This window comes from Pogonomyrmex barbatus, unplaced genomic scaffold, assembly GCF_055798465.1.
Source record: "Pogonomyrmex barbatus isolate J1 unplaced genomic scaffold, ASM5579846v1 scaffold3, whole genome shotgun sequence".
Lineage (NCBI taxonomy): Eukaryota > Metazoa > Arthropoda > Insecta > Hymenoptera > Formicidae > Pogonomyrmex > Pogonomyrmex barbatus.
The window spans coordinates 6,885,951-6,898,620 of record NW_028297127.1 but is presented as its reverse complement, the minus strand read 5'-3'; the positions used below and the strand labels follow the sequence as shown (position 1 = coordinate 6,898,620).

Genomic DNA, 12,670 nt, shown 5'->3' with positions numbered 1-12,670 from the left:
GTGTTCGTGACTTAATTAATGCGGCTAAATACTGTCGCAAACTTTAGGCCGCGTGTCTTCCTCGTGACGTATGTTACGGTTTTACGGAGAAAATAAGAGGAGGAGAGCTCGGAGCACGTGGGAACGTGCAAAAATCCCGCGAAGTTCGCGGAGTTCCGAGAGTACACTGCTTCGAGAATTTTCCGCGAATAGTTGTCCGCGGAAAACTACGAATACGTGTAAGCACGCACGTACGCACGCACGCACGCATATACGCACGCACGCACGCGCGCACGCGCGCACGCGTCACGCGGCCGATCGACTCGCGATTGCGAGGGAAACGCGCGCGGAAATTGCGTAGGCGCGGTGCGGCGCCACGTCGGTCGCGAGTCGACGCGGAAAAGCTCGTCGGTCGAATTAATTTTCCTTCTTCCCCTCTCCCGCCACCGCCCCCCGGCCCCCGGCCCCGCCGTGTCGCGTGCACGCGCGCGCTCTTATCATCGTCGGGCGGTTACCACGTGTCCGCGTGAGAGTGTGTCGCACTTCCGGTTTCGGCTACCTAAGACACCGATCGTCTGCAACGCGGCGCGATCTTCGATCTTCGACCCGGACGCTCTCAGCTCGTACCGCTCGAGGAGACGCCGCGACGGAAAGTCGCGTCGCGAATAAAGAAATCGAAGACGCGCGCGACACCGGAACTCGGCGCGACGCCGTTTGTCGCTCGAAAAAAAAGCTACGGCACACTGGTTCGCGTCTCGCCGCGTACTGCGGCCGTCGGAGCAACCGGTCGACCGGAGCGCCTCGGCTCGGACGCCCGCGCACGGAAACGCCCGAGTCGCGATAGCGGCAGCAGTGGCGGCGGCGGGCAACGGCGGCGGCGGCAGCGGTAACGGCGGCGTGTTCAGATGTTCCGACGCGAGAAAAGATAACAGAGTGCATTCCTCGCGATGCACTTGGTGCATTCGAGTATTTTTACATTGAAAATTTTATATATTCAAAAAAAATATAAAAATATATTAAAATATATAAAATTTCATATAAAATATATTAAATGTAGATGATATGTAATATCGTATAATTTTTAAGTAGAATATATGTACCCTCAACTTGAAAAGTAGATTGTATTGTATCTTTCACGCGCGAAATGCGAATTGAATTGAAATTCAATTTACGGTCGTTGGTCGTTACGTTTTATTTTTTGCCAAGTAAAAATTAAATCAAGCTCGATTGATCGATTACCTCTTTGAGTCTCGTTCACTTTGGAAGTACCATGTTTTTTGATAGAAGTGTTCTCTTTTTTTCTGTCGAAATAATTATTTACTAAATTCTCAAAGAGAACTTGATCTACTATATAGGAGATTTATGCAAGAGCACATTATGTTAAAATTAAGTTCAATTAGGAATGTTAAAAGTAGGACATCGGCGAATGGTGTGTTAATCCCTTGCTCCCGATCATCTCGGTATGGCGAGTCAAACTCGATCGTCATTATGCTGTTTGTCTTCGGTTAAAGGCGAAGAAGCTGTCATTATGTGTGAACATTTTTACTCCCGTAAAAGCACTTCAGCAATCTCAGCGTTCCTGAATGACAGCGAGGGATTCTCGAGGACCTGAGAGGTTTAAATTGCCATCGAAAAGATGCCGCCATATTTGTTGCAAACATTCTTCTTTTTTTTTTTTTTGCAGAAAGCTTTTCTCGCAAACACTTTGTCCGCCTACACTCGTATATATTTTTATATGACGATTGTCTATCGTCGATTTTTAGGACGAGTTTAGTCGTATGAAAGTCTCATAATTTTTTGTATATTAAGAGTGATTATTTTTGAACGAAACAAATACAATTGGGTGTCCCATAAATTTGAAATTATATGGAAGTTTATAAAAAATTATGTACCTTCAGCTTGATTATGTGTTTCATAAAATAGATAAAATATACATGACTGAACTTAAAATGTATGTAATTTATATCCATTAAAAATATAATGACAAACAATATTATATGTTTGTGATTTAAATATTAAAGATACAATTTCTTTTTTAATCATTTAAATCTGAATATTTTAATCTGAAGATTATACAAAAATTTCATTCAATCCTCTAATGTCACCTAACTTTAAAATTACATATTCATATATATTTATATGTCTAAATCTTATTTCAATTTTATTTAAATTATTATAATTGCATTATTCTTTGATAATCATAAATAGTTTGATTTTATAATAAAAAGACGTCTGCAATTTTACATATTAAGAGCCTGATTATATAACAAAAACATTTAAAAATTGAAAATTAATTCTCAATCAATATTACAATCTTTCATAGTTACACGTCATGTAAATATTTTGTAAGTACACAAAAATTGACTTACAGCGAATCAAAGAAATCGTAATTCGGTTCTTCGTAATTCCACGGGATTTCGCAGCGACGAAAATTGAAAAATGCATAATTAAGCAGAAGCTCGCGATATCGTGGAACGCGAAGACGATTCCGCCGCCGTGTATAATTGCAGCATGCGCGCGTGGTGATATCATGGCCAGGATCGGCGTGGTTGGCGTGGCGATGCATCACTGATAAAGTACGCTCCGTTTTCGCGAACCGGAATACTTCCTCTTTTTGCGGACACGCGAACATTAAAAATTGGCAACGAGCGCTGAAAAAGCGACGCGCCTCTCGACGCATCCGAGCGGTAACAGCTGTTGGAGGCAGCTGCCACGTGGCCGGCACGCACGCCTATGATCGCGAAAATCCTCCGCTATTTACGATCAATATTACGTCGTCATCGTCGCCGTACTCCTCGCATACGGAGGAGTGCCTCGGCGGTTTTTCACCCGACGTATTTCCGCGTGCCGTTAACTCGAATAATTCTTGGAGCCTTGGCGAATCAAGCCTGAAGATTAGACGAGTGACCAAAAATCTTACTTTTCACTCAGCCCATCATTTTTATGAAGCTATTATCGAAGACTCCAAATTAAGATTTGACATCACAGCATATTGAAGATCTATAGGGAGATAAAACGGATCGTATTTCCTTCAGGCTGGCCGGCGTTAATTAAGACATGCCGCGTCACAAGGCAAGGCACCGCGTGCAACGTTTACGACCGATTACAGATCATAAAATGTCGTCAGCTTCACGAATCGTCCGAGAGATCATTAGATATATTATTCAAATTATTATTCTCATTATTACTGACAAATCGTGGAAATCCGGATCTCTCGGAAACGGGAATCGGGTCACTCGCCGCGTTACGAAACTGACGCGTTTTCGAACGCGTCGAAGCGTCGATCGGCAGTGTTGACGTTATATAACGCGCGCACAAACACACGCATACGCACCCGTCGGCACGCGCGCGCACCCGCAGCGAGAACTTTGCGCGTGTTCGAGGAAACGACCGTTCGATTTGCTTTTCGGTGAACAAATCTAGATCCTAAATATTCATGAGTCCACGCAGCTGTGGCACACGGCTTTATTAGCGGGCCCGCGGAGTCGCGATGCTAATTTCGCGCGCGCGCGCGCGCGCGCGCGCACCTCGCCGGCGAGAAGGATTAATGCTCGCGCGAGGTACAGGAGCGCAAGATAACGCGTCGCATACCGTGCGCGCATCGCCGTGGCACATCCGGGTATCAGCAGGTGGAGCCACGAAATCGCCCGACGAAACCACGATACCTAATTTCTTCGGCGGCCGTCTTATCGCGGGACAGGATGCGGCTCCCGAAGCGTTAAGTATGCAATTTCGATCCGATATCGTCGCTAGCATTAATTATTGTCATGGTATTAAGATGGACGAACCCGATGATACGATGATATATATTTGAGAGTAGAATATTTATCGAAAATGTTAATCGTTTCATAATATTGTATAATTGGCGAAGTATCGTTACTGTATTGCCGAGTCTAAATTTTAATATCTTTCATCGCTACGCGCCACGTCCTACCAGCTGTATTTCATGCTTAACAATATCGATTGCAATGTAAACTGTGTAACGATTCTCAAACATAACACACACACACACACCCAGATAAGCGGGAAAAATACAACGGCGGTTGCTGTGTATTCCAGGGAAATAAAATAAATTCCATTTATTTTATTTCCCTGAAAAGTGATCACTTTCATGTATACTTTCTCCGGAATTGAACGATATGTCACGATATCGTGGATGTTCTGCTTCAAAGGAACAAAAGCCATATCGATTCTGCGAAATTTTTGGAGGAGCGCGAGCACAATGGGAACTCTCTCTTTCTCTCTTCTCTCTGTCTCTCTCTCTCTCTCTCTTTCCTCTCTCCTGTCTCTTTGAATCTATCGGGAGTGGAGCGGGAGATCACAGGAGTATGCTAATCTCTTCTTCTTTCTTTCTTTCTTTTTTTTACTCCGGTGTTTTCCTCTTGCAAGATATTTCACGTGGTTAGAATTAAACTCCGATGTGCGTACCTTACCGATCAAAACGGCTTTGTACATGCATATATATTATCGTTCTCTAATATTCTACAGATATATATTTGCTATAAATTTTATTTTATTTCAATTATACTCTATTCGTTTGTCACATTATGCGTGAGCAAAACCTGAAATATTGTCTTTACTCAAATTATATTTTCCATCAAAAAATATAAAATTCCCATCAAAATTTGGGACTAGACTAAAATTTGGGACTAGACTAAAATTAATTCATTGTAATTAATCTTCGATATTAATAAGCATTAATTAATGCCGTTGTTTAAATTTATCCTGAGAAAAGTCGACATCAAACTCATCTCAAAGTGCATTAAAATTCCATTGGGACCTTACGCAACAACTAGGCGCTCCCTCTTCGTTTCCCTGATCGGGGACGAAGGGGAATTTGGCATTGTCGACAATAGGCGACAGTCGAGGAAGTCGAAACTGGGCAGGATGGGCGACGTAGAGAAAGGAAGATACTGGAACTGAGAGGGAAACCAGTCGACGGATTCGAAGAGAAACGGGGAGAGAGAGAGAGAGAGAGGGAGAGGGGGGGAGAGGAAGAAAGGAGAAGACTGCATAACGTGGAAAGGCAGCATCGCTCCTGAGACCAATTAGCAATTTAAGGCAATAAGCGAGCGCACTCCCTCGCTCACATTTTCACTGGCATCGGGCGATGTTATTTCCAGGAGGGAGAGACCGGCGGCTCCTGGGCGCATAAACATCGCGCGGAATAACGCGAGCTGCATACATTCGAGCTCGGGACCACGCATCCTTCCGCTCCTTTCTTTCCGTCTCTCTTTCATTGTCTCCTTGTCGACGACGTTCCTGCCGCTGAATATCTCGCAAGCCCGAATACGTACGAAACCCGCGATTGAACGTATCCGAGGGGAAAAATATATGGAAATATATGAAAAATGGAAAATATATTATCTCCTTATTTCTCTCTCTTTTTCATTTTTCCGATTTTTTCTTTTTTTTCTTAAATTTCTTAAATTTCAATAAGATTAATTTTTGTTTTTATCAAATTATTTCTTGAATTATACTTTTATGTGTGTGCCACATTAAAAAATATACCCTTTTATTTTCTTATTTTTCATATTTAATTAATTTGATATTTTATGAAGGAACTTCATAATTCGAATCAATTAATTTTAAGTAATTAATTTTGTTGAATTTATTAAAAGACAAATACAATTATATTAATAAATTTTCTACTTGTGACATACATTGAAAATGTAACTTAATATATCATCATACATTATATTTTATTTCATGTATATTCAACTATGATTTATTTTGCATGTTGCATTTTATAGCACTGCATTTGTATTTATATTTTCAATTGTTTTTTTTTTAATACTGTTTAATTCAATACTCTTTATTTCAATTTTCATTTGCAACGAGAGGATAGAAAAATTAGCGAGAAACCTCGTATTTTTAAACGCTTCCAATTCTACGGATGCAAACGCAAAGTGCATGCATTCTTAATTCTCTCCGGAATGAGGGAGAAGCGTCGGTACATACGATGAGGGCGATAAATAAGGGAGAAGGGTAAGTTTACAGCAATGCCGCATCACGAAGGGCCCTTCTTTCCTTCCCCGAGATTTGCGAATTATGCATCATGCCGAAGGGAATACACTCGAATTGACATGAGTGCGGCAAGAAAGACGACTGGTATTGCGACAGAGGGATGAAATCGTTAAAATAACACAGATTTCTTTATATCTTTTAAAATATCGATTAATGTTTGCTAATTCCTTTTCTTTATGATATCCTAATTCTATTCAAAATCATGTTTATAATTAATATCAAAAATAAAATTAAATTTTATATAAAGGAAATTAAGTGTATATATATCTTTATTTAATTTAATGTAAAAAAATAAAGATTTTATTAAAAAGATATTTTAAACTAATAAAGAAATAAAGTTTAAAATTGAATCTTCATTAAAATATCAATGAAGAATATTACATAATTAAAATATAAAAAACATATTATATAATAAATAAGATATTATATAAAAATATACAAAAAAAAAAGATTCGACTCTGAATTTTACTTCTACTAAGATTTATTATTGTCTATTGCATTAGAAGCCTTCTTTTTCGCGGGAAAGTTGCAGTCGCGGTCAGAACGCGGGATTTTACGAGGATATACAGTATCTTTTTTATTGCCTAGAGATGGGACGATCGTTTTTGAACTGAATCGTGATTTATGATTACGAATGAGAAATTTCGCGAACGGCTTATCGGACATTACTACCGCGACTCCTGGGAGGTCTGTTGGCTTGATGCCGGTGTTTCGTCATCCAGGCACGTGTTACGGGAACGTCTCGGGTGGTCGTCCGCCACGCATTGATTTCACTATGCGAATCGTCTCGACACCGGACACACTTAGTGTCGCGTAACGGTGAGAAAAAGGAGAATTGAAAAAAAAAGCGCTGATAAGAATTTTGCAAACTTACGAATGTTTCACGTACAAAGACAGGGAATTGCAAATTCTTTGCATTTTTTCTACTCATCGTTTTTCTATCCATCTTCCATGCAAGTGGACCGTAAATTAGAAAATTTAATCCTTCATAATTAATGATTTTTAATTAATTTTTCAAATCCGTAAAGTGTGGAGAATAGTACTAAAAATTCTATCATATTATAATATTGAATTATGAACGGGAATCATACGTTCGCTCGAAAAGTCCCCAATTTCGCGGATTAGCGTGACACCCGAATCCGACTCGATTCTCGCGCGAAAGAAACACACGCATTCGAGGATTTACGATTACGGGGCAAGCCCGGAAGCGATCCTCGAAAAGGTGCCACGAAGGAGAAGGAAATAAGGATGGATGATGGTTGCAGCAGCAGTAGCAATAACGGTACGAGGTTGGTAAAATAAGGGGTTTGACTACAGCGGGGGAGGATAAAGAGATGAGGGGACAGAGGCGTAGAGGAGGAGGGTCGTAGCCGATGGTAAATGGCACGTTGCCGGGCCGCGAGAGGGTGAGACCCGCGAGGAGGTGGATAACCTTGACCCGGGGATGAACGACCCTCTACCCCTGGGCGCGCGTGGCGAACCTCTCTCTCGTCGCCCTTCACCCCCTTCTGCGATCCTCGCGCGTCTCTTCCACCCTCCCTATTCCAGTCGACGCGGCGACGACTCCGCCGGGATCCGTTCCTCCCGCCCCTCTATCGCTCCTTTCTACCCCCTCTTTGCTAGGCTCACCCACCCACTCCGTTCCTCGCCCTTTGACCATCGTCATCCCCTTGCCATCCTCCTTCTCCTCTTCATCCTCCTCCGCTTGAAGCAGCGCCCTTTCTCTTTCGTATTCTCATCGCCGTTCATCCTCCCTCTCGTCCCTCCCTTCCACTCTCGACGCACTCTCGCTCTCCACGCAAACTTATCACGGGGAGGGTGACCCTGGTTGCCAACTCTCTCGCTCGCTCGCGCCCTTTCGCGACTCTTTCCTCTCTCATCCTTCGACCGGGACGTCGAGGGGGACGACAGGGTGGCCGGGATGATAGCGAGAGCGAAATTTCAAGGCCAGTGTACGAGCCCGGGGATCGAGCGTGCTGGATTCGTTATCCCGGGGCCGGGTCACGTTCTGATCTGATCTTCTTCTCCTCCCGGAGCCGCGTGTGCTGCTTCTCGTTCTTCATAAAAATTTTACGTTTCATACGTTTTAACTTTCGTTTCCCTCGGATTACCTCCAATTCATCGATCGATTTTTTTATAAAAAATTATTTTTATACTGAGTTGCTTCATACACATTTTATAATGTCTGACAGTAATTATATAACATGACAAGTTCTATATAAATCGGATGAAATTTTCTTTATTGTAGAATCTTTTTTGTGTTATTGTAAAAATCTAAGAATTCTTTTAATTATAACAAAAATATGATAATTAAAAGCTGATATAAAAGCAGGATGAAATTATAGTTTTGGTATTTCAGTCCTCGTAGATATATACATTTATAGTTCATAATATAAAAATAACTATGAGGCAAGAATATTCTCTGAAATGTCATGGATCCACACAAAGTAAAGCTAAAATCAGAACTTGATCTTTCTATCTTTTAAAAGCTGCCCGATCGATAGCAGTGTCATTTGTGTCGCATACTACGGCTAAAAATCTAACAATCTCCAACCGAATCTTCGGTCTGCGAAGATTCGATCACGTGAATACATCAACCAGGGCATACGCATAGAATATTCATTCCAATTTGGAACCGCAGAATTAATCTAGGAATCGATTTCTCGTTAGGTATTGAACTCGCGACGGACAATTTTCGTCGAGGACGACCGCGAGGACCTTTGTCCCCGGATAAGCACTCTAACAGCCCTAACATTTGCCTAGCGGTGCGCTAGGCGGCTCTTAGAAACTCACTGCCCGAAATTCGCGATCGTCCTGGTTGGCTAGCCGGCAGGATTACATCCTGGAGGAGTGAGCACGCGTGCGACAGGTGGGAAGCGGCGGCGGCGGCGTCGTCCTAGGCTAGTCGAAAACGCGGTTGAGACGTCTCGCGATCGATTAACGAATTCGCGTCCCGCTTCACTCCCGGAATAGAGTCCTTCGTTCCAGCTGACAGTCTCGAATCATTCGCCATAACGAGCGAGCATGCCGAAGGACGCGGGACAGCTCGGAAATGGACGGAGAGAAATAGTTATGCACGGAAGATGTCTGGGTGCGACCTCCGTAAAGCTGGAGGTCGCACCCATTTTTAGAATTTTTATGTAATTAATGTAATTTTAATAAAATCCATATTTTATGTGCGTGTGTATGTGTGTATGTGTATTTCGCGCGTTTGGAAATATAAGTTGATGACGTAATCGATATCTTTCAGAGCACTAAATCTAGTTCAAATCCGAAATGGTATTAGATGGAATGAGAATAGTTATTAAAATGATTATGATCATTATTTTTAAATACTTATCTCGATTAAACAAATCTGTATCATCATTCTTTTTAAATATTCAATTGCATCCTTGATGCTCTTCTATTAGATAGATCGTGATCACGAAAGTATGCTTACCTGTAACAGAAAAAAATACAAATTATAAGTTTCGATAATAACGTTTACATAATAAACGCAAGATTTAATAAATAGCAATTGTAATATTTATATAAATAATAATATAAGGCAAATTCGACTAAAATAAGAGAATAAAATTTTATCTGTAATTATTTAGATTATCTCTAATTATTTCCATTATCTTCTGCAAAGTTCATAAAGAATTTATATTTACCAGAACATATAATCGTTATTTAATATCAAAGCTTCGAAATAATTAACATATCAAGATCGTTATTTAATTTGGCAATTTAATTTAACTGCGAATCTATTATTACGGTAGATTTATTTACCGTTTGACATTTCTCTCAACGTAAATATCTAAATTCTTCGTTTATGTTTTATCAAGATTGCTATCAAATGCAAATGCAATGTTATATAATAAATGCATAGACATGAGATTAGCAATCCCAAATTTTCTCAAAAATTGAATTTCGTAATATTAATACACACACACACACACACACACACACACACACACACACACACACACACACACACACACACACACACACACACATATATATATATATATATATATATAGAAAAATAAAATATTTGGAGAAAGTTTTCAAGGTACAGTAGAAAAAAATAATTGTTATTTGAAAATATATAATTTTTAATATATAAATATATTTAAAAAATTACAGAATATATTTTACTTATAATCTCACATTGCATTTATCGCGAGAAATTTATAAATAATATATACAACTAAAACAAGAAATTTGTGAAATATCTATAATTAGAAAATGAAAATAATTTTTTAAACGCTTTTAAATTCTGTTGTGATTCCGAATTTGAATCGCAGCACTTCTCCACAGGTGGTGCATCGTTCGAGAAGCATACTTATAAATTAAAAAATTCTAAATCAACATTGACAAACGACACAATTGCGAGCGGTCTTTTTCTCATCAAGGATTATCAGCAGACACCGCATCCTTTTCAGGATGCGACATGCGCGAATTGCGACATATGGCTCATCATCTTCAGTCTCATCGCGCTTTAAGATGCGCCAGTTCGGAGGCACGCTCGTGCATCGTCCGTCGCGAATCCGCCAGGGTGGTTCGCCCCAGGGAAACGACCGAACGAACGCGGATCGATTCGGCGAGACTCCGAAAGTTCTCCTACCGCGTAAAGTGATTACACACACACCGATTCCGCCGGCCGATTCGCGCCTACGAAAATTGACGGCGCGCGCGCTGATAACGAAGATGGGCTCGTCATTTCGCGTGCCATTCCGCGTCCGTCTGGCTTTCGCGGCTATTTTCGGGAACGACCCAACCACCATCGCTATCATTTGCGATCGATGCAATCCACCCCCGTCCCCCGTCCCCCGTCCCCCGCCACAGCTCATTAATCGGTTTTGATCTAAGAGTTATGTATAATGAGATTAAAATCGGCAGACAAAGCAAATTCAATTATTTAATTTGACTGAAGTTATTCTTCTTTTCGCTTTTTGAGACATTACTTCTTATTTTTTTTTACATTAAAAAAGAATGCTAGAAATTGTTGCAAAAATAACTGAATAATTTTATTATATACGCTCTTGAATATTTATCTCATCATACAATATGATACAAATGGTAATCACTGGAAGTTATTGTCTTTAAAATGTATAATAAAAATTATAAGATGATTAAAAAAATATATCACTTTTGAATAAATTATATTGTTTAATTGTGTTAAATTAAAATTACATTCAAAATTAAATTAAAAATTAAATTAAAGAGAATTATTTATGTTAAAATATCATAATTTTTTAAATCGTATTAAATTATTTTAAGTAATAAAATAATTATAATGTGGAATATAAAATAAATCATAATATGAAAGAACAAATTTTAAGTTAGATAAAAGATTTAAAAGTTGAGTTAATGTATTTTAAAAAATAATTAATAAAAGTTACAAAAGATAAAACTTAAATTAACCAAATTAAGTTAAAAGTTTAATTATTAACTTTTTTTAATTTTATTTAATTTTCAGCCAATTAATTTACCACTTCTTGTAATATACAAGACACGTAATTATTTGTAAAAAATGGTTTTGACCCATAAAATAAGTGTATCAAGGGGTTAATTTGCACGTGTCTAGAGTTAAAAAGGGACGGGCATTTGCCAATAATCGATATGGTTTTGGTCAAAACTAACCGGGTTATTATTTTCAGATTTTCTAGAAATAAAGGGAACTCACTTTATCAATTTCTTTTTTGTCAATCAAATATTAATATTAATAAAATCAATCAATCAAGGTTTCACGTATCAAATATTCGTTCTATAATCAATTATCTAATAAAATTTGGATTTATACAAATAGAATTTTGTTTGTCAACAAGTTTCTTCTTTATATTCAAACTTAACGTAAATTTAAACGTGCGATCTGATGGACCAGTTTTAAGGATATAGGTCAGAAGTGAATGTTGATCGACCATCTCGATTCCTCTTATATTGCGGAATCAAGCGATGTCGCTAAAGATATCGGCGGGTATATTTGTCGGATTCGCGAGTCGGAATTCGACATTTTCCGAATTTGCACCGTGTAAATGATGAATGGCAGCCGATGACACAGATACGGAATCTGGCACGGTCGAGTTAATAACGAGCCGAGGTCGTTATCGGAAATATCGCAGTCGTATTTTACAGATTTTTTCGGGCGTGGAGAAACTCCAGGGAATTCATCATCACTAGATTATATCGATATTTATATTAATACTTTACAAGTTATATGAAATATAAGATTATTCTACAAGACCTCAATGTTAAAAAAAATATATATTAATGAAAAGAATTTTTAAAAATAATAATTATAGAAAATTTTATATGAAATATCTATAACGTTAGTATCGATATTAATATATAACCTTGTATTTATTTTTCGATGCTGAAGATACAGAAAATAAAAATCACTTTAGTCGAATCTTAATTTAAATTAGAGGTAATTTTGTTATGAAAGAAGCGTTGTTCGTCAAAGAGGTCTCATTACTATTTATTATTATTTATTTATTGTGCTAATTAATACGATTGTCTCGTAGGAAATATCGTCTCTATCACAAAAGCGAGTCTATAGCTTTTTTCTATTTGAAGAGCAGACTTCATCTGATAATTCTGTTCGGAATATTTAACGAAACCGAGGAGCCAAAGGATTATCAAATTTCCTGGCAGGACTTAACAAATTGAGATACGAGAG

General features: G+C 38.9%; 1 protein-coding gene across 6 annotated transcripts in view; it reads right to left on the bottom strand.

Annotated features, from left to right (window-relative positions):
• The window catches only part of LOC105429204 (IGF-II mRNA-binding protein), a 67,118-nt gene that overhangs the window by 38,932 nt on the left and 15,516 nt on the right, over positions 1–12,670 (bottom strand). The gene's annotated exons all lie outside the window — the stretch shown is intronic.